The sequence below is a fragment of the Corvus hawaiiensis genome, chromosome 3, assembly GCF_020740725.1.
Source record: "Corvus hawaiiensis isolate bCorHaw1 chromosome 3, bCorHaw1.pri.cur, whole genome shotgun sequence".
Classification (NCBI taxonomy): domain Eukaryota; kingdom Metazoa; phylum Chordata; class Aves; order Passeriformes; family Corvidae; genus Corvus; species Corvus hawaiiensis.
The window spans coordinates 88,037,290-88,060,963 of record NC_063215.1 but is presented as its reverse complement, the minus strand read 5'-3'; the positions used below and the strand labels follow the sequence as shown (position 1 = coordinate 88,060,963).

Sequence of the window (23,674 nt, the reverse complement as noted above, 5' to 3'; positions counted from 1 at the left end):
AGCTAAAAAGCAAGAGAATGCAACTCTCCTGCCTGCTGCAGAGCTGAGAGCTGGGGAGAGAGCGAGTTATCTGTGCTTTTGAACACAGCCACCAAAGGAACTCCACCGCCTTTCCGCCCCCTCTCTCGAGTCTGGCTTAAAGGCACAGAAAGGCACAGGATTCATGGCTGGGCAATAAGCAGGCAATAGGGGATACAGCATCATAAAGTCACCCCAAGACAGGGGGAGAACATGGCTGGATTTCAGTCACTTGCACTTTGTGGGATTCCATGACTAACACAAGCAGGATCCTGGCCACATACAGCATTAAGCAGCATGACTGTAACAGCACAGTGTTAAAAATGAGTCACTTAACAAAGGCTGGGAGTGATTAGTATAGAACAGAATAAATGGTACTCAGCTAAAAATATTTTTCCCTGCTCCCTTCTTTCAATGTATTTTTTTCCTTGAATTACATGGATTAGGGGCACCAGACTGATATATTTCATCATACATTTCCAGCCTGAATATTGTGGTAACAGAGAACAGTGAAAGTTTAATATGCAACAAGTGACTCAACAGAAACTCATTTCAAGTTGTGTTGGGCGAGGATCTGCTTTGACAGGGGAACTTTAAGTCAGATAATGGTGAGTCCTAGAATACTCAACAGTGAAATACATTCTCTCTTGTATATTTTTGTAAGTGTCAGCCATTTAACTAGAGACAAACAACAAGGAAAAGGTCAGGTGTATTAACATAGAAATAAGGAAATAACTCTGAATTTACAAATTTACGTATGATGCTATCATATGTACAATTTCTGACCACCAAAGATGAGTATTTTCTCTTCCTTTTGATTATTAACTTACAGATTGCTTTTACATACTTAAAGTATTGTACTCTGCTTTGCACTTCTTGTTTTCTGTCTAAACCTGGAATACTCTCATCCTATTCTGTCATGTCAGCTAGTCATTTCTTGTGCCATTCTTCTATTAAACTAAAATAAGCCCGTCTATTAGCAGGCTTTCCCTTTCCCTTACTTGCAGTTTTCATTTCTGCTGCTTCTTTTGTTGATCATCTCATTACTGAGAGCAGTTCACTGAAAATATTTTCTTTAAAAGTCAGCAAATTCTATGTACTGTCTTCTTGGTGGTCCATGTTTCCATTAGGAAGAAAACAGGATCACAGTCAATGCATTTTGTCACATGAGCCTCCTCCCAAGCGTTTACAGGGACAACCCTCTGCTCTCCACTCTGCTGATATTCTCCACCTCTAAAATGGAGATGAAAATGGTAGTCTACAGGAGGGGAAGGTTAAAACAGTTTATGGACTGTTTCAGTCAGATGACAGCAGTTATAAAAGTACTGCATAAGTAACAGAAAAATGCAAATGACAGCTGAGGCAGAGAGAAGTCCCTGAACTCGAATAATGAAGTACTGCAAGAAAAGGATGGAAGATGTACTGTAAGGTAACTTGCAAACTCCCATGCAGTAGAAAGCTGAAGCCACACTGACCAGTCCTCTTTTTTAAAAAGTAAAACACAATCAAAAGATGAATGGTAATAGGAACACAAACAACTGCTTCTGATAAGCTTCTTAGGGACTCCTATGTATCCACAGGAAATTTAGAGCAAAAGAGAATATGATTAGATGCAGCTGCTAAAATTGGAGGGTAGATGGAAATAAAACTTCAGAGTTACATAGGAAATGAGGTAAAAGGAAATGAACTAGCCCAGCTGAGATAATAGAATGGTATATGCAATAGAATGGTATTTGCCACACTTATAAATAAAACAGGGTGTCCAGATCCCAGGGAATTTAACATAGCATGATGTAAATGTGGGGGCAGAAGGGAAGGCCATATACAAATATGTGATGCTGAAAATTACATTCATGGAGTCTGTAGAGGGGGAGGAAAGGAAATAGAAAGAGCAAGGACCATTCAAACACTGATTATTGTTTTACCCTTTAAAACAAAATTCTAATCAGAGCTTGGGCACAGAAAATATGTTAGCCTTCTAACAGAGTCATTCAAATTTTAGAGGTGGAAGAATCCATTTATTACTGTCTTTGAAAAGCTTCTGTATCTCTTTCAATTTTTGTCACCATCTCAATCCATTGGAGCATGATGTTCTTTTCATTTCCAGTTGATGCAAACCTTCCTCATAAACAGGAGAAACGGTTCAAGTAATGTGAAGTGTCTTGCTGAAAACACACAAACATTTGGACTTTAAAAAGCAAGTTCTCTAACTCCTAATGTTTTGAAAGGAAGGAGAAACTCAATAGTGTATGTTCCAAATGGAGTGGGCGAGTATTTGATGAATGAACAGAACACGAACACAATACAGAGGTATCCTGTAGAGTGTATTTGTTGTAAATGTGATTTCAAGCACTTTATAGAATTTAAATTGGTTGGAAGGATGCAGAGGTTGAAGCCAGGAAGACAAGGAAATTAGGAGAATTTTTTTCACCTGACAAGGTGGAAAGACAAAAACCAATTTTCAGCTCTCACATGATGGTAGAGAAAATTCTTGCACTGAGGTAGCAGATAGAAAGTCAAAATTAATAAAATATATATGGAGGAAACTTCTGAATGCATTAATAAAATATGTGTTTAAAATTCCCTGAAGTTTTTGCACAGTCCGTTGGAAACCCAGAGCTTTAGTAGGAGGGAAAATACAAAAGATTTTTTAAGAGAAATAACTTCATAGCTGCTCAATAGGCGTGCCAGAAAGGCAAAAGAACTTTTGCTGCTGCTCCAGAAATATTTCAGAGAAGGCAGAAAAACTGGCTCTCTGTACAAATTAAACAGTTGTCAGTTTTTAAATGAATCCTATAATGGAAGCAATGGTTAGTTTTTCCATACCTGTTTCTTTGGGGTAGTTTTTCTGGTTTGTTTTTGTGAGTTTGTATACCCTCCTTCAAGCAAGAACTGCCTTTTGCAGAGTTTTGTTGGTCTTCTGAAGAACTATAGATGTGAAATTGATTCTACTTTCTTAGCAGTCATTCCCTGAAAGTCTTTCAATGACTCCATTACTGCTGACTTAAAATACTTGTCCTTGTGGGCCAAGGAGGACACAAGAGGTTCATGACATCATGCGCAACACATGTATTCCTGCAGCCTATGCTACAGGCTGTGGAGTTCTGCCCTCAGTTAGTTTACCTTTTCATAAAAGTGCCTTGGTCATCTTGACAGACACTTCTGTGTTGTGGGCAAGATGTGATACAAAGGAACTCTTGAGTCTGAATTCTGCTTATGCTGTGCAGAGTGTGATACTCCCAAATGCTGCATAGAGTAAGGCAAGTTATGTTTGTCATGCCTTGAAGTTTTAATGCTAGGGAAAAACAGTATCTGGCATTCAGATATATGGACTGCTTTTGATTTGTTTAAGGGATGTACTTTCCTACCAGTCTTTGGATTATTATTTATAGCAACAGTGTATGTACTGTTAGGTATCTGCAAGTTGGCTCTGAAGGCTTACTAACACTTATGATATCCTAGACATTTGCACTACAGTAGGGAAATTGCCTACTTTTATGCTGAAATGGTTCAATGCATTTGGCCAGGTTCATTAAGATGAGTTAAAATTAATCTAGTATCATACTTAGAGAAGCAAGGAAGGTTATTTACAGGACATATTGCCAGCAAACTTCTCTGAAAGTCTTTTCTTCTTTTTCCTTTCTTTTCTTTGCAAGAACAAACAAAATAACATGGCCCTTATAGTCCATTTGTTCTTGAGCACCTTGAACTGACTTACTCTGTACTGACAGCCTTACACGTACAATTATCTTCTTCATATCAGTTGTCAAAAGCTCATGGAAAGCACTGCCTTGTGAAATACCTGGCATAACCAATGACCCAGCCATCTGACCAGCCTGGTTGTGAGATGACAGTGAAAAATAGTGCTGCTGACAAAAAGAGCATCATCCTGTGATGACTACACAGTGACAAAGAGGCTCCAAGAAGGGCTCAATACATGCTCTGCTTGACACTTCATCAGCCTGCCACCTCAAAGATGGATGTTTGTATAAGAGTGCTCAGCAGAACGCTAGCACAGCACTGAACTCCGTGTTCTGGCTGTGGCTGAGATCATTTTTGCAGAGTTGCTACAGAAAAGAGAGGCAGGGCAGCCTGTCACAGCCCACAGATGCATATCACATCCCACTGAGACTCATGAAGGGCTGCATTCCCAGGTTTGTATGTACCACATCTCCAGAGGTAAAAGCCACTGGATTGAGCCTTCACAGAGTAAGGCATCAGGGCACCTGATTGTCACACATTAGCTTGCAAGTGTGATCAGGAGAGGTATTAATGGAAACCTTCCTCATTCCTATTGCTAACCTGTCTGGCTAAGGTCCCCTGTGATGATAAAAATAATAATGCAGTTTCTAATGGCATTAGTAATTTCTTTACATTTGGTGAGTTTTGACAGGTATAGGCATAAAAATAAACAAGACACAATACAGATAAGCAGCAGGTAACAATTTTCCATACAATTCCTCTGTACATACTTTAACTGAAAATGTCACTGTAAGAACTATATAATCAAGGCACAAATAAGCAAAGAGCACAGAATAAATAGAACAGCCTTCTTACTGTAACTTATACAACTTGTACTTATTGAACTGTGAAGAGTGTACTGAATACTAAAGAATGGATCACCTACAGTAAGCTAAATTGTTTTTCTGCTGATGATACAGTTCCACATGGTGTGGTGATTCAAGGAGAAAGAGGATCGTAAAAGAAGTAGAAAGAGGAGGAAAGACCACAGCTCTGCATCATAAGAAGAGAATGAAATGCATAAACTAGAGGAAAGGCATCTCTAAGAAATTCAGTTGTGAGTGATGGTTTCCCATTTCAAGTGCAGGGGAAACTCAAAGATTTTAATCCATTCAGTGATTTCAAGGTGAGACACTATAAAGGTCCTTGTGGCACAGAACAGGGGCATAATTTTCAGATAGAACTTGAAGTCAGATGGTCTCAATAGCTCACTGAACCTTTTGGCACCTAAATTGCAGACAAGTCTAAGTTCAGATGAAGTCCCTTTTCCTAGTCTGTTAATGCACTACTTCCAAAGGCACTGTGACCATGTGAACTGCAGTAAGCACTGGAGCAATGGGCAAAAGGAACCAGATTTCTAAATAGATGCATGTGTTATGGAAAGGGATTCAAGAAAACCACATCACCTACTTCAACTGAATGCTACATTGCAGTAATTGTGTGCTGTTGGGTTCAAGCTAGTGAGCACACAGTTCTGATGCTCTGTTAAAAGCATTCATGTAGTGATAATGCATTTGTAATCTGTATTATTTATACTGTGCCACATAGTAATGTAAAAATTAGAAGTTGACCTCAAAATCTACATTGTTAGGAAGCACAGGAAAGATTCATCTAAATTAGTTCCATGAAACTCAAGAGTGGTCTAAAATTATGTCATCTGGAAAATAAGTCTTAGAAATATACTTAGCTTGCTGTTTCCTCCAGCTATGTAAGGTTTCTGTGGGAGTTTCATAACAAAATACTTGCTATTTTTGAGATGTTTAGGCGAGTCAAGGAAAAGTAAAGGAAACAACTGGATTACTATTTGAGGGTAAATAATAAAATTTGCATATAGTATTCAGGAGGGGATCACTAGAGCATGTACTTCCATGTGCACTACTAGCTTAAGACATCAAGCAGAAAATTGAATTATCCGTGTCTGTAATTTCTCCTAGAATTTTGCATTATTCAACTCCAGTCTAAGAACCATGTGGTTTTGGTATATATTATTTCATATTTAGCACCTGTATGCATGAGTTTGATGAAAAGCTCATATGTAATTTCAGTATATGTCAGGAACACATTACTACCTAAATTCTGGTGCTTCACAAGAGGGTCTTGTAATTTCTATTTGACTTAGTGGTATCAGGGGACAGGAAACAATTCTGAAGTGACTATTTTTCTTGCAGTACTAGAGACAGCAAAACCCATTCTCTGAAGCAGTTTCTGACTCCTAGATCACAGCCTGCTTTCATACACCATCGTGTAGAATGGAAGTCCTCTTGTAATGCATCCCTAATTTGACTGGGATTGCATAGGCCTATGGCACCACCTAGCTGCAAACACTTTGGGTTTATTATTTTTTCATTTCAAACCCACCATTTTAATTTCACTAGCATTTAATTAAGAAGTAGGATAAGTATTTACTACAAATGTACTTATCAACTGTTCTATGGTTCCCCAGATGTGTTCCAAGTGTTCTGCATGTTCTGGATTATGTCACTGGTTTGTTACAGGATGGTGCCTTAATGGTTATCTACAGGCACTGACTCAGTGGAAAGAACTCATTTGTCTCAGGCTCATGTCTAAGTACAAATCTAAGCTAAGATGCTAACTGGTATTTCCTCCTTCTGAACCAGAACACTTCCTGAAGTTATTTGTCTGTAAATCGCAAAGTTGTGTTATAACCCTAAACAGAAAACAAATAGGAATCTAACTACCAAAAAAAGATACTTATTTTACAGGAATTACAGAATTTACAGGACTTTACAGGAATTAAAGTAGGAATTTCAGATGTACTTTGGAAAAAAGTTGACAAATTAGTGTAACCGTCTCTTCTTTCAGCTTCTCAAAAACATGAAATATATATTTTTCAATATAAACAAACATCCTTTTTTTCAAGTTTATATGAAAACTTAAACACAAAAATTACACAATATCCTCAATATAGGTGTCAAAAGGAACATTCTTACTCTATACAGAAGGGTATTTTGTCTATTTTCCTTAAAAATATAGACATTTCTATGTTAATCTAAGCCAATTATGTCTTTGTTTTGTTTCCTATGATGTTTCTTGCAACCATTAAACAAAATCAAATACCCTGTAATTTGGTCAGCTCCACAGAGCAGGCTGGAGATACAATACATATATTAATATCTTCATTTCTTTATGTTTCCCAGAAACCTTGGCATAAAAGAAGTAGAACTTGACACTTATAAAATGGATCTTTTATGAACTTGGTGGCCTTTGATACACTTACATTCAGAAAAGATGCTTGCATTGTAGCAGAAAGGTCTTGATGACTGAGTGATCATTATAGCATTAATAGTTATATTTGGTGAAAGAACAGCAGGCTGACGTTTTTCTTTGCTGATGTTCATCTCAAGCAGAGCTCAGAAAAATGCCTTTGAGGAAAATGCAGTACATGCTTTAGAGAGCACAGAAGAGCTTGGGTGTGTCTTTTTTCCTTAGAGATGGCATTTTAGACATGTTAGCTTCCTTGTTTCTTTGCAATACACACAGAAGATTTGCTTATGTCATTGCACAGAATTACTTAGCCTTATAAACTGTACAGATGATTCTTTCTGTGCCATTATCAAAAGTCTTGTAGAAAAGTCAAAATGACAGAAATAGCACAGTCAGACATGCTTTCTCAGCATGCAGCTTATCTCCTTCACATATCCTCTGGTCGGCACTTCAGAAGATTTATTTTAGAAGCTGAAGGAAGGAAAAGCAGGTAGTATCAGCACCGTCAATCTCATGCTCCAGATCTCAAAGAATGCTACCACAGACATGAACAAGATGCAAACTTTCTCCCCCAGAAAGTTTTATATTAACAATTAACCAGAATGCTATAACATTTTTATCAAGCACACTGATGTTTTTGCAGTATAGCAAGGTGAGCTGTTTGAACCAGAGAGGTAACACTACTCTGCATTTCATTGTTTCCAATGAATTGGAAACTTAGGTGCTGATTTCCCTGAACTGTACTGTACACAAAGGCTTTTCCAAAGCTTAAGTGAAGTTACTGCATCCTTCTTGGTGCAGGATTGCATCCTGACAGCTCTGGGCAACACGGCCAGAGAGGTGGACTCCTGCCTCCTCAGGCAGGAGAACCGATGTGCCAGAGCGCCCTAAAAAACATTATAGTCCAGGAAAAGGGGAAGGGGAAGCATATCATGTCCCTCCTTCCTTTTTCTTGTACTCTGTTACAGTCAGAAAGTACTTTGATATTTCATTTCTTTCACACTGCTTTACCAGAATCTCCTTTAATTAAAAAAAAAAAAACAAAAACAAAAAAAAACCCCAAAGAAACAAAAACAACCCAAGAACACAAAAGGAAGAGCATACAAAATAGATATTTGGCCATGAGAGATGAGAAGAGATTCTGTAATTTTGAATCTTGGTTAGAGGTACACACTGCCCAAAACATCAGAGTGAACTCCCCATGGAAAAGAGCAACAGGACATAAATATTAGTTTGTTCTAGAATTCTTAATCTGATGAACAAGGGATTTTTTTTTTTTTTTTTTTACCCCAAGTCCCTAAACAAATAACATTTGCTTCTGGTTAGACTTTGTTTTGGTATGGATATTATAAAAGAATCAAATAACTGATTATACTGATCATTAGTGGAATTATTTAAAATTAAAGTCCTTAATTATTTATTTTAATAGGACAGATTTTAAGAGATAATTTTGCTGAAGCACAGGCATGTAAGATATTGAATAGAAAGAATTTTTTCCTATTTTAAAAAATGAAAAGTGATTTACTCATGGAAGTAAGATAACTGTTATTTGCCTTCTGTACCTACTCCTGCAGTACTTTACATGATACAGTTGCTTCCGATGAGTTTGGATAGCCCTTATCCAAACAGGGTCATTTACATCCCAGTCAAGGGAAAAAACCCATAAGGATGACCTTTGAAGATAAGAGTCGCAAGAATATTGGGAATAAGAATTTTGCGAGGAGAAAAGCTTTGGCCAGAAAAGAAAGCAATGCTTTGGAAATCCAAAAAATGAAAGTACAAAATTAGTTGGAAAACATTAATGTGCAGTGTTTACAAAAATAAATGGTAAAATGTTGCTTATTTTTATAAATAGAAACTAATACATGAAACAGGTGGTGCTGCTGCTATGTATAAAGATGGTATGGACTAAAGATAACTGATATATGAGCAAACAGTAAGTAATATGTTGTTCTCTGTTCTACATACATATTCTTACAGAAAGTGCAGTAAGGGAAAGACTATTAATATGGATGAGAGCATAGATAAAAGTGCATATTCAAAAGGGAAATAGGTGACCCCAGGCTGGTGGCAAAGTTATTTAAAAAGCTATCCCTTCTAGTCTTAAATGGTTCCATGAGATTTGAGAGTAGGTTATTATATTTTCTATGTAAAAAGGAAGTAGTGGCGTCATTCTGACAACTGATCTATTAGTTTGATCTCAGCTCATTAAGCACTATGCAAAAACACCAAAGAACATTTTGCTGAAAGAAAAGGCATAGAAAGAGATGGCTAGTGGAATTTTCCTCGATCTGCCTTCTGACTTCTCTGGTTAAATATTTTCACCAAGAATATTGGCTCTGTGATCTGGTGCTCTGATGAAATTTGTTGCATACACTTTGCAGTAATTAACAAATCATAGGATATATTGAATAATAGATAAGAAAGAGGAAAAACTGGATTAGCACGGGGCCCTAAGTACTAGAAGTGAGATTAGATTAAATTAAATCACAGAAAACAGTAGGTCATACTTTAATATCATACATCATCACACATTCTTTAGTGATGAAATGACAGAAGATCCTGTGTTAACTAGTTAGTCATAGCCTGTCTAATACTAGCAACTTGATACGGTCTTCAAAAGAGAAAATACCTTTTGGGATCATATCAGAAAAGATACTTCCAGCAGCCAGTGTATTGAGAAAGAATGATTTTTAATACACAAGGCAAAGTTTGGACTTAAGCTTTTGGAAGGAGGTATCTTAGAAAGTAGCTCTAACCAGTTACCAAGGTGAATAAGAGGATTTTCTTCTTTCTTAATACTGGAAAATGTGCAAGAAAATTACCGGGTCATGTAGAAAGTTGATCAAAATATGTGCCATGTCTAATGGCGCTGGGAGCTTACAGCCCTGCTCTGCAGCCGAGCCTCCAGGCATCACTGTCAACAGTATGAAAGAAAAAAAAAAAAGAAGAGGAAATACATGGTAGGAAAAACTGCAAACACTCACAACATTTAAAGTGTCACTACAAAAGTGAACAGACCAAATACTCTCTCAAGGCACCCAAGTTTACAGACCAAAGATACCATATTAGAATGGGACAAAGATCAGAATGTTTCATTCAATCCTACAGTTCTGTTTTACCCTGTTAAAGTAACAGAGGATTTATTTGGTTTTGATTTTGCTTGCCTATTAATTACCTTAAAGGGAGTGCTTTATTAAGGATTTGTTCTAGATTAGAATTTTCTATGCCAGTCAAGTGTTTTGATAGCACAAACACACTACATGGAAGTAATAGTCATGACTCACTATTAGGCAGTGATTAGAGAAGGTGGTGCCAATCCAGTTGGGTGGAAATACAGGGACTATCACCAGATCCTGCAGGTTTGGAGGTCACTCTTTTTTTTCTTTTTTTTTTTTTTTTTTTGGTTTGCATTTATGTCTCTCCCCCACCTCCCTTGCCCTTTTCTCATCACAAATCTTGCTAAATCATAACTACACTCTTCAGGACAGGTACCGAGTCCTCTGATATGGGCATAGAGTGCATTAGCAAAAAGAATTCGGTATGCCTTTCCCTGTGACAGGGTTTTAGCAGGACTTGTTTTGCTCTTGCTTGGATCCTTCTGCTCTGTGGGAGTTCTGTGTGATGCTACAACCAACCAAGGAAGTCAGTCTCTTTCTGCTTTCCCAGAATATGTCCAGATAGCTACCTAAAGTACAAGCCCACAGACTAAGGTCCTGCAGGTTGATGTGCCGTAGTTGGTCTAGACTGCAAGGTCATCAGGTCACTTTCCTAATGCAGAAAGTGAAGGATTCAGACATAGACATTCTGTTCCCTACCCTGGACTCTCACACATCCAGCTGCTGGAGCAGTGAAGCGTTAGGATTCACCTTGGCTCTGTGACAGTGCTTTGGCAGTTTCTCTTCAACATTACTTATTCATCATCCCTAGGAGATAAATAAATGAATGGCATGATTAACAAGTGGGACAGGGACTGGAGGATCCCACATGCTGGGTCATAATGATGAGAGAAGGCAGCAGCAAGCACAAGCAGTAAAATTAAGCAAGTATTCCTAGTTCACGTCCTTAATGAGGACTGTTTGGTCTATGTTAAGATATCTTGTCACTCCTTCCAAAACTATGATAGCAGCACATGAGCACAATTCAAAGATTCCTGGGCTAGCAGTCAAGTGGTAGCTCCAGAAGCAGAACAATTTAATCAGTGTTTTGCTGCATGCACACAAATTATCTTTGTTAGGATGCAGGTGCTGTGGCATTAATTCTGTGCTTCTCTTGATCTGATCTGATCTGGTAGCTCTGCAGATCCAGGCAGTGTACCCTGTGATTGTATCTTCTCCATTAGCTTCAGCTTAGCAGGGTCCTGGCCCTGCTGTGTTGTGCAGTGTAGATAGTTCTCTAGCTTGTAAAGAGTAGAGTTACTCCTTGGAAACCTTGCTGACACCACAAGCTGCTTTTCAAGACAGTTATCTTTCTTAAGATGTGTAAACTGAAAAAGAAGTTTCTCTGGACTGATGAGAAATGAGTTGCTTTTATATTTGTCTCAAAGACATGCATTGCTAAAAATTCAGTACTGGAAGAGTAATCTGAACTAAGTAGGTTTCATGTTCTCCATAACTTTGTCAAATATCACAAAAAATGTAATGAAACTCATACAAGTGAGGGAATGTAAAAGAAATTAGGTTCCCATAAGGAAATGTGAGAATTTGATTAGACTGTTTAAATCACAACACCTTAGAAAATTTAGGGTAAAGAAAAGAAACAGTAAGGAAGACATTTTGTTTAATAAGTCCTTGTTGCTGTTATCAACTGTCATTGGGACTGGTGTACATATTCTAACAAAAGACATGACAGGGAGAGTCAAATTTCCAGACTGGAATTAAAGTTCCAAGTGTGGTCTTCTGAAATTACAGGTAATGTGGTTATAAACAATCCCTTTTGCCAGAGGCAGGGTTGTACACAACGGAAAAACCCAGTTAGAAAAGACATCACTTTTTCAGGTGGCAGTAGTGGAACACCACAGGATTGCAATCAGAGTTCCTAACCAGTGAAATGCATTACTCTTTCAGACAGCAAGGCTGTCCTGCAGGTATTTGCAGTGGGTTTTAAATATTTTCTGTGACTATGACTATCTGTTTCTGCTCACTAATAGATCCTCACATGATAACTCGTTTCTGTCATTCCCCCATCTCAGATGCAAAGCAAGTAGATATGAGGGAAGGAATTTAAAGGGAGGGAAATAGAAAATTAGAAATAAGGAGGCTAGAAAAGGAGATGGACAGCAGGACAGGTGGGTAAGAAGTCCTGAGAGGAATTTAAGAGAATGGAAAAGATAAGAAGACACATAAACATTGAGAAAGACATGTATGTAAGGGAATGATTTAAGTGTGCAGAGATGGATGCCAAAACTCGTGCTATTTGTTTTGTCTCTAAGTACTTGATTTTGCAACTTCAACCTAGGGATTGGCTGTTAAGGGGAATACCCTATAACTCTGTTATTAAAAATAAAATAAAGGGGAATACTATTATCCAAGAGGGTAGACTCAGATGTCCAGTGTTGGGAATTTCAGCTAATTCCCTCTGTACCTTGGGACTGATGGTCTTTCTTGCACCCCTCTCCTTCCTATCATAAGTACTCTCACTGCTTTTCAGAAGGTACTATGTTGCACTGCAGAGACAGCTGAAGTAAACGTGGAGAAATCAATCTCTTGTTAAAACGCACTGGAAGTTTAACAAAACAATTACAATTAATTGAAAAGGTGCGAAATCATTTTAGAAACTTAAAGGTCAGGTTTAGGAGTGTTTGGGTCCAGGCTTCTTGACTGTGGTTGTCTTTCTCAGCTATACCTGAAATTTAGAGTAAATATGGAAATCAGATATCTCAATCCCACTTCTCTGCCTTGGTCTTGTTTTCTCCTTTTTCTCTTCTTTTTCTGCCATTCTGTGTTTAATTAGAGTGTTTATCTTTCCTCATGGGTGTCACATGAGTTCTGCATCTGGAGATGAAGGACTTGCACGACAGCAAGATGCGGACTGTCAGGTCAGTGCTGCCAAACCTTGTTGGATGCTTTTTGGAACAGGAAGATTTCATCAAGATAAAGCTGTTTTCTTATTTCTTCTTTTAGAGGAAGAAACAAAGTTGCTAAAAACAGCAACACAAAACCCCTTGACTCTAAGTGTCAAGCTTAAAAAAAAAGTGAAGGTATTCCACTGGCTAAGATAGAAACACTTTTCAGCAAAAAAGACCCCATTCAGGTCAGCATCAAGTCAGCCTGTTCCAGTTTTATGCTTTGTTTTATAATTAATCTTCTTTAAGCACACAGCATTTGAAGTTGAAATAACTGGGTCAGGAGACCAGATTTCCAAGGCTGAGATTGCAATGAATACTTCACTATCCATGAGGAAATATAAGGCAAATACAGTGTCCTACATGCCTTTTTCCTACGAAATAAATAACCCATTCTCATTTCCCCACAACAGAGTATTTCAGAGGCCCAGTGGTCAGCCAGCCACAAGGGCTGAGCAATTAGCACTGTAGTGAGAGAAAGGCTTTAGAAGAACAACTACTACAGAAAATAAAGCCTACCCCTCTCCAGTGCTGTGGGCATAGCTGTCATAACCTTTGAAACCTCCTGCCTGATGGCTCTCTGAGGTTAGTTCGAGTGGCACTATTCAGACAGCTACAGCTACCTCTCAAGGGCTTGATTTTCTGTTATCTTAGAGGTTACGTATAATCACCGATGTGAAAGTGAGCAGCAGGAATCAGGAGAGCAGAATTCTCTTCTTCACTAGGCCCACTTTTCCACCCTCTAAGTAACTAAACACTCCATAACAAAGTAATGATCCTCTCTCCAAAAACTCAAATTAAATTCTTCCAAGGCATTGTCACATTTTTACCTTTTTTTTTTGAAACACTACTTAGAAACTGGCAATACTGAAAACATTGGGAAGAGGAGATCAGAGAACAGAGTGCATAACCAAACAGCTTCTTTCTATCTTTCTCTTACAATATCATAGCCAAAGATGCAAAAGATGGAAATATTCAGTGAGATTAGTTTTATGGAATCACAATTCTTTATTGTGATTTGCAAGAACTCAAAAGAACTGAAGAGCTTAAGGAATCTGAAATGACAAAGAGAAATAACAGTGCAATGCTAAATCTGGAAGTGACTTAACAGCATCTGGAAAAATAAAGTGTTTGATATAAGCATTGGGAAAAAATGCCAACAGCCTCCAGAGATGCCCTGATTTTTTTTGTTTTGTTGGGGTTTTGTTTTGTTTAATTTTGTTTTGTTCCAGTTTTCTGCCTTTTGATTTTTCAACATGGTAAATCTCTTTGGATAAAAATTAACTTTCTCAGAGTGATTTTTGTTGCAGATTCACTTACCTTAACCAGATGCTTAGCAGACCGGAAATTTGCTTTTTTGCAGCAGTATAAACCTTCTTGGTTGCAGAAAAAAGTCCTCTCCCAGGTAAACTAAAGACCTGGCTAGGAACACCACAACATCGTTTTGAAAGGCAAAATACAAAGCAGATATACTTCAGATAAGGAACAATTAAGTTCCTTAATGGAATTTAATTGATTTCCAAGTCACATAAAACTCTTCCAGCACAAAAAAGTCTTGAAGGTCTGTGATCTTGCTTATTGTTTTGTTGGGATTTGGAGAAGGGTTTTTGTTGTTATTGATAAAACTTCTTGCTTTGATGCAAATTAAATGAGAAATGCTAACCACATTTCATCAGATCATATGTCCAGCTGTTTAACTAAATTAATTGCTGTTCCAAATACAGGGAGCAAGAGAGCAAGACAGTACCAGTATTGGAAAAGATTTTTTTTTCTTTTTTTCCATAATGCTTAAAGACCAGTATGTTTCTCTTGGAGCAGTGAAGGCATAATTCCTTCTCTTAGAGTAGATGAAGACCAAAAGTTGGATCTGCACTTCAAGGGAAATGGAGGACCATGATTTGTTTTGTCCAAAATACAGCAGAATTCTCAGTATTGAGAATCATCTCTCTGACCCTGTGCCTGACTCCTGGAGTGTCAGTTGTGCTGCTACATGAGGGACCATCACAGACAACCAGTAGAGTTAACTTCAGTCCATAAAGTTAAGCAAGATTTCTTTAATGTGGAAGGGAGCAATGGGAGTCACCCACACGATGATAGGGTAGAGCATCAGGACTAAGGGTCACACAAAGGAGAGGAAAAAGAAGTCTCCTGGTGTTTTCTAACATTCAGGTATCTCCTTTTACCATGCCCTTAAATTCAGTCAAATACAAAAAATGTAAGCATGCTAACAGATTAACCCCAATCCTATACCTGGAGCTGCCTGGGGCAGAAAAAGCCCACATAGAGTTAGGCTAAGACAATGTATGACTTTGTCCAAACTTTCCTTTGGTTACACCTATGTCCACCTGATCAGATGGGAGTGTTATGTGACACTACATTAATTCTTCTCACAGTTCTCAGGCATTAAGTGCAATAAGCACACAGTCAGACCAGCAAAAGTGTTATTAGCCCATGAATGGACTGTTTGTAGGGAATGTTGTGTAAGGGTGGAACTGTGCAATCCTGCTTCAGATAAACAGAAGTTTTGGAGCTGGCCTGCACAGAACTCCCAGATTAAAAAAAAAAAAAAAAAAGAAAGAAGAAAAAAGAAAAAAAAAAGGAGCACACAAAGTGCTACATTGTGTAACACTCAAGGTGGGATGATGATATTTCATGTAAAGGAAGGAAGCCAAGAAAGAAGGGTATGGTCGTGCATAAATGATGAGGTCAAACACATTAAAAATCCTTTCCTCCCTCCCTTCCTCCCTCTCTCACTTTCTCTCTCTTTCCCTCCCTCCCTCTCTCTCTCAAAAATCTTTCCCTCCATCCCACTTCTTTTTTTCCTTCTTTTTTCCTTAATTTTGTCCTCTTTTCTAATTATATCAACCTCTGCTTTTTATGCATTTCTTGATTCTCTTAATCCCTTTGTTGTGTGGCTTTGCAAAAGCATGGAGGAGTAAACATATTCTTTGCTTTAATGTGTAGGATCAGTTGGATTTCTCAATATTATACAGCCCTTTACTCTGGATACTGCTAGATACTGCTCAAACAGCGAGTGCAAACAATTTCAACACTGTGAGTTCACAAATATTAAATAAAATAAAATAAATATTAAAATAAAATTTTAAAATGAGGTTTTTTTCATGGTTGCCAGCAGAAAAGCTGAATGACATCAAAGGAAATGCAGCAAAGGAGGAGGGTAATAAGATGAGTGAGGAGCGGGTTTCTCCATCACACTGAAGGTAAGGAGGGAAAGCACAAGACAGCATTGACACATATTTTCTAACCAGCCTGGCTGCTTCCATACCAATTATTTTCAGCCCAATTTTTTTCTGATTTCTTCTGCATCTGTGAGAGTGCATCTGTTTCTGTGGCAGCCTTGGCACAGGAATTTACCAAATCCCTGCTTGTAAGTCTGTGTGGTTTGTGACACATGTTTTTTAATTCCATGGAAGCAGCATGTTCTAGAGAATGGCAAATGTTATTTTGTGTCAGCTACCAGGAGGAAACACAGGAAGGCTCTCATGCCTCTTTGTAATGAGGAAAGCAAAGTATAGCAGAAGCCTCTGCTGTATCAACTCCCTAGGATTTCTCAAGTGTAGACAAGAATCATTATGCAGGAGTGTGCTTTGAACTGAAAAATGCCATGATGCTCCTGAGGAACTGTAAGACATTCTATGGTAGTCATTCGTACCTCACATGTGCCCTGAAGTTAGACAGTGAATCTTTTCGTAATAGTTTCTTTTAAGAAGGGCCTATGTTGTTCACGAGTAACAAATGTGGAGAGGGATATGTTCTGCTGTTCTGCTCTTGCAACAGATAGACAAAACAGTGAGTATGTCTTGCAAGTTTTGTTATTTCATGCTCAGTTTGCAGGAAGCTGGACATGGAGGCTTTCCCTTGGCGTGCACTCATGCAGTCTTTCAGCACTTTCAGTACAGTCTTTCAGCAGTCCCAGCACGAGTCCTGACTGTGTTCCAGCTCCACGTGAGGACAGGATTAGGTCTTCCACTTTGTCCCGGTTTCTGTTCAGGCATGTAGCCCAAAGTTTCAGAAAGGTGTTGAGTAACTCTTGATGGATGCCTAGTTTTGACAATGAGGCAACTGTGATTCAGTGTGGCAGATGCATCCAGCTCACAGCCTGAATTCTCCCTTGAGACTTTTAAGTCATTACTATTTTATTAGTAACATATCTCTAAAACTTTGTTCCGTGCTTATTTGAAGCATGAATAACACTGGAAGCAGCCCAATACTTTGCATTTTTATATTGTTTTAGCATATGCTCCCACAGGATGTGGACTGGACTCTGCCCTTCAATTGCCCATGTGGGTTTAACAGCCCTTGGCAGGCACACAGACCTTTACAAATGGCACAGTGCGGAGTCCTTCGGGGAAAGTTAGCTAATCCCTGGATGTGTACAAGTGCTGAGAAAGACCCACCCCTAAGGCATTAAGTGTGAATTCAGCAAAATCTTGAAACAAATAAACAGGTAAATAAGACAGGGCTAATCTAGGGTCCCTGGAAGCCAGAAAGGAAGGCAGCAGCAGGAAGGGCAGAAAATGTCTTTCTTTGGAATCTGGGCTAAATAATTACCCTGCGCCAAAGACAAGTGAATGTCTTCACGATGTCTAGAAGACAATTGAAATACCAGTGGCAAGAGTTTCTGTGAATCCTAAAACTGCTTTGAGTATTGAGATAGGTGTTATTTGGCCAGGGTAGAATGTCATGCCCAACTTTGGTTACAATGCAAGGGTGTGACACTGCACAGCATCTTGGAGTAGATACACAAACCCCAAACCCTTAATTATTTTCTGAGTACTAGTCCTTTGGATAGCTGCTGAAAAAAGCAAAGAAATCAAACCTCCAGCTGCTGTCTCAGGTGCTTATTCTTCATGACCTGTGACATGCCATGACACAACACAACGTGACACAACATGACAGTACCCCAGCGAAGTTAAATGGAATCATCTCTTATGCAGATGCTCCTATTTCGTTACATATATTTCATGGCTTCGTTTAATGGTGGGCAAGTGTTTCTGAAAATCAGCAGTAGATATTTCTGAGAGTAAAAGGTTGCCTTTGGAGGTGTAAAAGCTGATTTTATACGGGTTTAATGAAACATGCTTATATTTGTACAATCTGAAAACTAAAAAAGATTATAAGGCTTCAAGTATACAAAGACAATTCATTACTTACCTTTCCAGATATGCTGAGCACCACAGCATTCAACTAGACTGCAGATGCTGATGAAGCAAGGATTAAGTTTTTGTTTCTTGATGAGTTTATAACAAATTTTCATCTTTATTCATTGCACATCTAATCAAACCTCTTTTGCAACTGAGAATTTCACTGAATTGAACAATTATTACATTTAATATGAAGCTAAAGTGCCTTCTGTATTTCAACTGTCATTATCACTTGCTCTTCAAATAAATCCAGAAAATCCTTTAATTACAGTTATTCCAGTTCTACAGGGAGAAGCAATGCTTCATAAAGCTACTATAAATGTCAACAGCAAACTTGCTTCCACAACTTTTGAAAATTGTAATTTAAACCAGTATTTTGGTCCGTGTATATGTTACCTTGACATCACACTGGTGGACATGGCTTCAGACTGGATATTTAGCCACACTGTAGGTCACTCAAGCCTGTATTTCTTTTCAAATGGCTTAAGCTTTGGGGGGAAAAAAATAGCAACATGGCCTTAAGTTTTCCTGTTAGTCTGTAACCAGTCTAAAGACTGAAAAAAGTCTAAAGTCTAGAGTGAATTGGACAGAAAAAGGGATTTTGCTACAGAGCAAAGATTTAAGTATAACCTGACTAAACAATTGAATCTGTACCAGCACATAAAACTTTGTCTGGAAATAATGGCTGACACAAGCAATTGTAAAGCCTAGTTACTCAAACATCAACAAGTAACGCACAGGTCAAACACTAAAGGATTAAGACTGTGCAAAGAATTGCTAATCTGTTTTCAACCAGTAGTTGCAAATTAAATACCCCTGACAGCAATTTTGTAACGGAAAACAGAATTCTTTTAGAATGGAAGTCTGATCATAGAGTAGCATGGTGTATAAAATTGTGAGTTTTACTCTTAAGACCTGCACAGTTCTAAGTCTAAGAGCAATAAAAGTCATTTAGGGAATCACATGGGTTTTGGAAGAACAGCTGACATGATTCAGGGAAGGAGATCCAGGGAAAATTTGGGCACCCAGCCAAGCACTCCTTTCATGTGTAGATCAGGTTCAGAACAAGTGCCTCCAGTTCAGTTTGGCAATGGGTGACCATGGTCTGCAGACCCTCACCTGGAGGTGGACACCAGGATACTGGACTTTTCATCATGAGCCCCTTATCTGTGAAACACTGAGAGCATGGGGGAAACTATATTAGGCAGGAAAACTGAAATACTGCTTTCTTATGCCTCATAAGATCCACTATGCCTCATTCAGTCCCTGTGCCTATCTTCTGACAAGGTTGTACAGATTTTACTTGAGACTGGTGCTGGGCTAGAGTTGTTGTTTCCACCAGAAATGTTGCCCAACTAATGATATTCCTTATTCCCAGTCCTCTGGCAGCCTTGCTGGGATATGTACCCTGCATGTGAGTCCTTCGATGCCCATGTTTCCCTTGAAGGCAACTGGCAGCGAGAGCTCAGGCTCTACACTTGGCTTTTAAAGGGCTGAGGTGGGGGTGGGGAAAGGCAGAGAGCAAAGACTGTCAGCGCAGGTTTTGCCCTTGCTGCTGAGGGCTGTGGGGCTTGTCACCAACGAAGAGAGTGAAAGGCCTTGAGGGGAAGCCGTATGAGGAGTGGCTGATGTCTATATAACTTAGGTCAAAGTTACAAAAAGCTCATATAGCTTCGGTTATAAGCTACCTATGTAACCTAATAGCAATATAACCTAAATCATGACTTTTTATCAATATAACCTGAAGACTATCAATATAACCTGAATCATAGCCTTCTATACTTATATAGCCTGGATCATAACTTCTATACCTATATAACCTGATGCTTTTATAACCTGAATCATAACTTTTGATACCCATATAACCTGATATGAATAACTTTTATTATACAATGTAATGGCTAGTATATAGTTAACTAGTTGCTTAAATGCAAAATAGACAAAAAGAGAGAGAGAAAAGAAAACCAGCTTGCCAGGTATATAGTTTTAGAGGTAGATAAGTGTAGTACTAATGAGAAATTGGCAAGTGCAAAGCCATTTCGACACAAAACAAAGAATTTAGGCCAGTTAAGACCAGATGGACCAAGGAGCACCATAACTACACATGCCTCGAAGACAAAGTTGAAAAGATCAAGCGTGAAGAAGACTTTAGAAGCCTTCATCAAAGACCCCTGAATTGGGGAAGCGCAAGCACAGTGCAAAGAATTATCTAATAACCATGAGATCATGCTACGTAAATTAGTTCCTGCGCATATGTGATGATGTTGTAATGACATAGCAACATTAAGCAAAATTTACTGTATAAACACACCACAGCGCTTGACAAAGGCAGGTGAGTTAGGAGGAAAAACCCCCCTCACCACCAGCACTGCAATAAACAAATAGCTGCTCTATATGCACCGGTCTATGGGGGTTTATTTCTAGCCTATCTTTCGGGCATCACGGCTGAAGTCACTTGGTCTGATCAGCCTGGAGGAGACTGAGGGGCGACCTCATCACAGTCTACACCTTCCTCGTGAGGGGAAGCAGAGAAGCAGTGGGGCAGGCACTGATCTCTGCTCTGGTGACCAGTGACAGGATCCAAGGGAATGGCATTAAACTGTGTCAGGGGAGGTTTAGGCTGGATATCAGAAAAAGGTCCTTCACACAGAGGGTGGCTGGGCACTGGAAAAGGCTCCCAAGATAAGTGGTCATGGCACCAAGCCTGTCTGAACTCAAGAAGCGTTTGGACAATACTCTTGGGCACATGGGGTGACTCTTGGGGATGGTCCTACGCATGGCTAAGAGGTAGACTCGATGATCCCTGTGGGTCCCTTTCAACTCAGGATATTCCGCGACTCTGTGAACTGCCCGAGACCGCTGCCCCGGCAGCATACAGCGGTGGTGAAGGACCTTTGGGAAACGTCCCTCCGTCCTTCGGCCCGCTCCCCTGAGCGGAGCGGACTACAACTCCCGGCGTGCAGCGCGGCGCCGGCCGCCGGCCGCCGCTCCGATTGGCCGGCCCCCTCCGCCCTCCCCGCGTGACGGCGCGGGGCCGGCTGCAGCGCCCCCCGCGCGCCGGGGCAGGGCAGCCGCATGGCGGCGGCGGCGGCGTGGGGGCGGCTCTTGCGGGGGGCGCGCGGGGCGGCCTCGCGCCGCGCCTGCAGCTCCGGGGCGCGCGCCAGGGCCGCGGCGCAGGTGAGGGGGCGCCGGCGGGGCCGCGGGGCGGGGAGGGCGCGGGGCTGGCGGCGGGCGCTGGGAGCTGAGGGCGCGGGGCCGCCGGAGGTCGCGTTTGGGAGTTCGAGTGCCGGGCCGGTGCCTCGTCCATAAGAAGATGTATTTCGTGGAGGGGCGCTCTGGTAGCGGTGGCAGCGCCTGGCGGGGTGACCGGGGGGCTTGGGCGCCGCGGGCGGGGGCTGCCAGCGCGTTCCACAGAAATGCAACCTGTCCGTAGAATTTTGCAACCTGTCCTGGACGGACCGGTGGTTTGTGCCCATGACCTGGGCACATGACCTCGTTCTATATAGGGGAAAGAGTCAACAAAACATGTAGTAATACACAATTCTTTGTCCTCCCTTTGTTGAAATGTCACCCTTACTTTGGTGGTACGTGGGACACTCCGTATCATGGACCGAGCCGGTCCTGTGCTCCTGCCCAGCCAAAGAGAGATTACACAATGCTCTTTGATCAGCCTGGGTCAAAACCCGAGTGGTTTGGCAGCTTTCGGTGGTTGTGCTCCGATGGTCAAGCGAGCTTCGCACTGAACCTGTTCTGGTGCTGGCGCGAAGTGAACACAGGTGTTGCCCTGATACGGCTTCTCCCGGTTTAACTTTCGGTCCCTCGGGTGGATTCGGGCTCTTGGTGTCCAAATGCAGGCGAAAAAGCGGCGTGGAAAGGCAAAGGTTCTGTAACTGTGGCAGAAGGAGGGCATGGCACACCGAGCAATCCCAGCTGGGACATGATTTATTGAGTTACTTGCAATTGCACGGCTGGCTTTAACAAAGAGAAAATAAGCTAAAGCTACTAGTTACAGACTCCATGTCACCAGAATTGAATGCATTCACTGCCACTTACTTATTCAGAGGAAACCAAATGGATTTGTGCGTTGCTTTATTGAATGTTTACTTGACTCAGAAAAATAGAAAGGTTATTGAATTTGTATTGTTTGTTTGTTTTCCTAGGCCATGAACATTTTTTTAAATTCTGATCAGAATTACTTTTCACTATTTTCTATACGTTGGGTACCTTGAACAAACATTCAGGAATACTTTTGAGAGAGCTTGATTACAACATCCGTCTGAAAGCCCTACCTCCCTAAGGGGCAAAACACCACGGTAGCTGGAAGAATGGGATGGGAAGTATGCATTTGTGGCATAGTAAATAGTAAACATGAGAAGTGTGCCAGGGCACGGCTCATATCCCGTGGGGCTTGAGAAGCAAGGTAGTGTAAAAACAAAGGCACTGCAAACTTAGCAACTATACAGTGGTAATATACTCGTTGCTCCTTTCTGTTCTCAGTCTCCTGGGATTGATGTGTAGAGAGGAGCAATTAGCGTTAACAGCCATAGGGGACAGTGAAATGTGCTTTCAAATGAGAGAACATTCAAACATTCAAAACAGTTGTGAATACTGCTTGACTGTCTTCTGTGCTGGAGCTGCAAGTAATCATGGGTTCTAATTAGTTTCCTGAGAATTCGGGGAGGGGGTGTGTGCAAAGGGGAGAAGAGAGCACTAGGCTATATTTCAGTCCCCTTTAAAATGGTCATTATAGCTATGGAAGGAAGAACTCTGTAACTCAGGAGCTTCAAGAGACAACTAGGAGGCTGTGTCCAAAGCCATCCATTGTAAGTCTTTAGGTTAGGTTGCAGACAGTGGGGTCAGTACAGCTGCTGTACTGGCAGTGTGTGGTGAACAATTTACTTGTTTATATCTTGGTTTTTAAGATACAGTTGTCAGTCTCGGAGATGTGCACAGAGTGGAGTTCCTTTTTCTAAGACTAGAACAGGGCACGTAGCAACAGGCACTCTGAAAGCAGCATTTTCACATTTGTTTGGTTGTTTCCAAGCACTTATTTGGATTTTTTTTTTTACTAATTAAGAGTTAACAGTTTGATGCCATCCTACCATCTTGTATCCATGATAATATATGTCCAGATTGTATTCTTGAATTAAAGCGATCATGTAGGATGACCTATTTCTACTAAAAAACTGGAAATCAGTATATTTTTTAAAATTCTGCTCTAGATGTATCATGTCCAGTAAGGGTCTTGATACAAAGTTTCACTTCATCTTTCTCCGTGTGCTCTTGTAGATCCTGTAATCCGAACGCAACCTCCTGAAAATTTCTATGGCCACAGTGAAGCCTTCAGTGCTGGGATAAAGTGGAGAGCCCAGTTTTCCCAGAAAGACCTCATATGGCCCTAATTCTCAGCCAGTCGTGTCTGAAGCTCTCTGTGTGCTGCCTCTCTGTTTTGTGGGTGGCC

General features: G+C 40.3%; 1 protein-coding gene across 1 annotated transcript in view; it reads left to right on the top strand.

Moving 5' to 3' along the window:
* Positions 1-21,309: 21,309 nt before the first annotated feature.
* MOCS1 (molybdenum cofactor synthesis 1) overlaps positions 21,310-23,674 on the top strand; it is a 30,733-nt gene continuing 28,368 nt past the window's right edge. The window contains exon 1 of the mRNA XM_048297716.1: positions 21,310-21,390. The gene's annotated coding sequence lies outside the window, so the exon portion shown is untranslated. The remainder of the gene's footprint in view (positions 21,391-23,674) is intronic.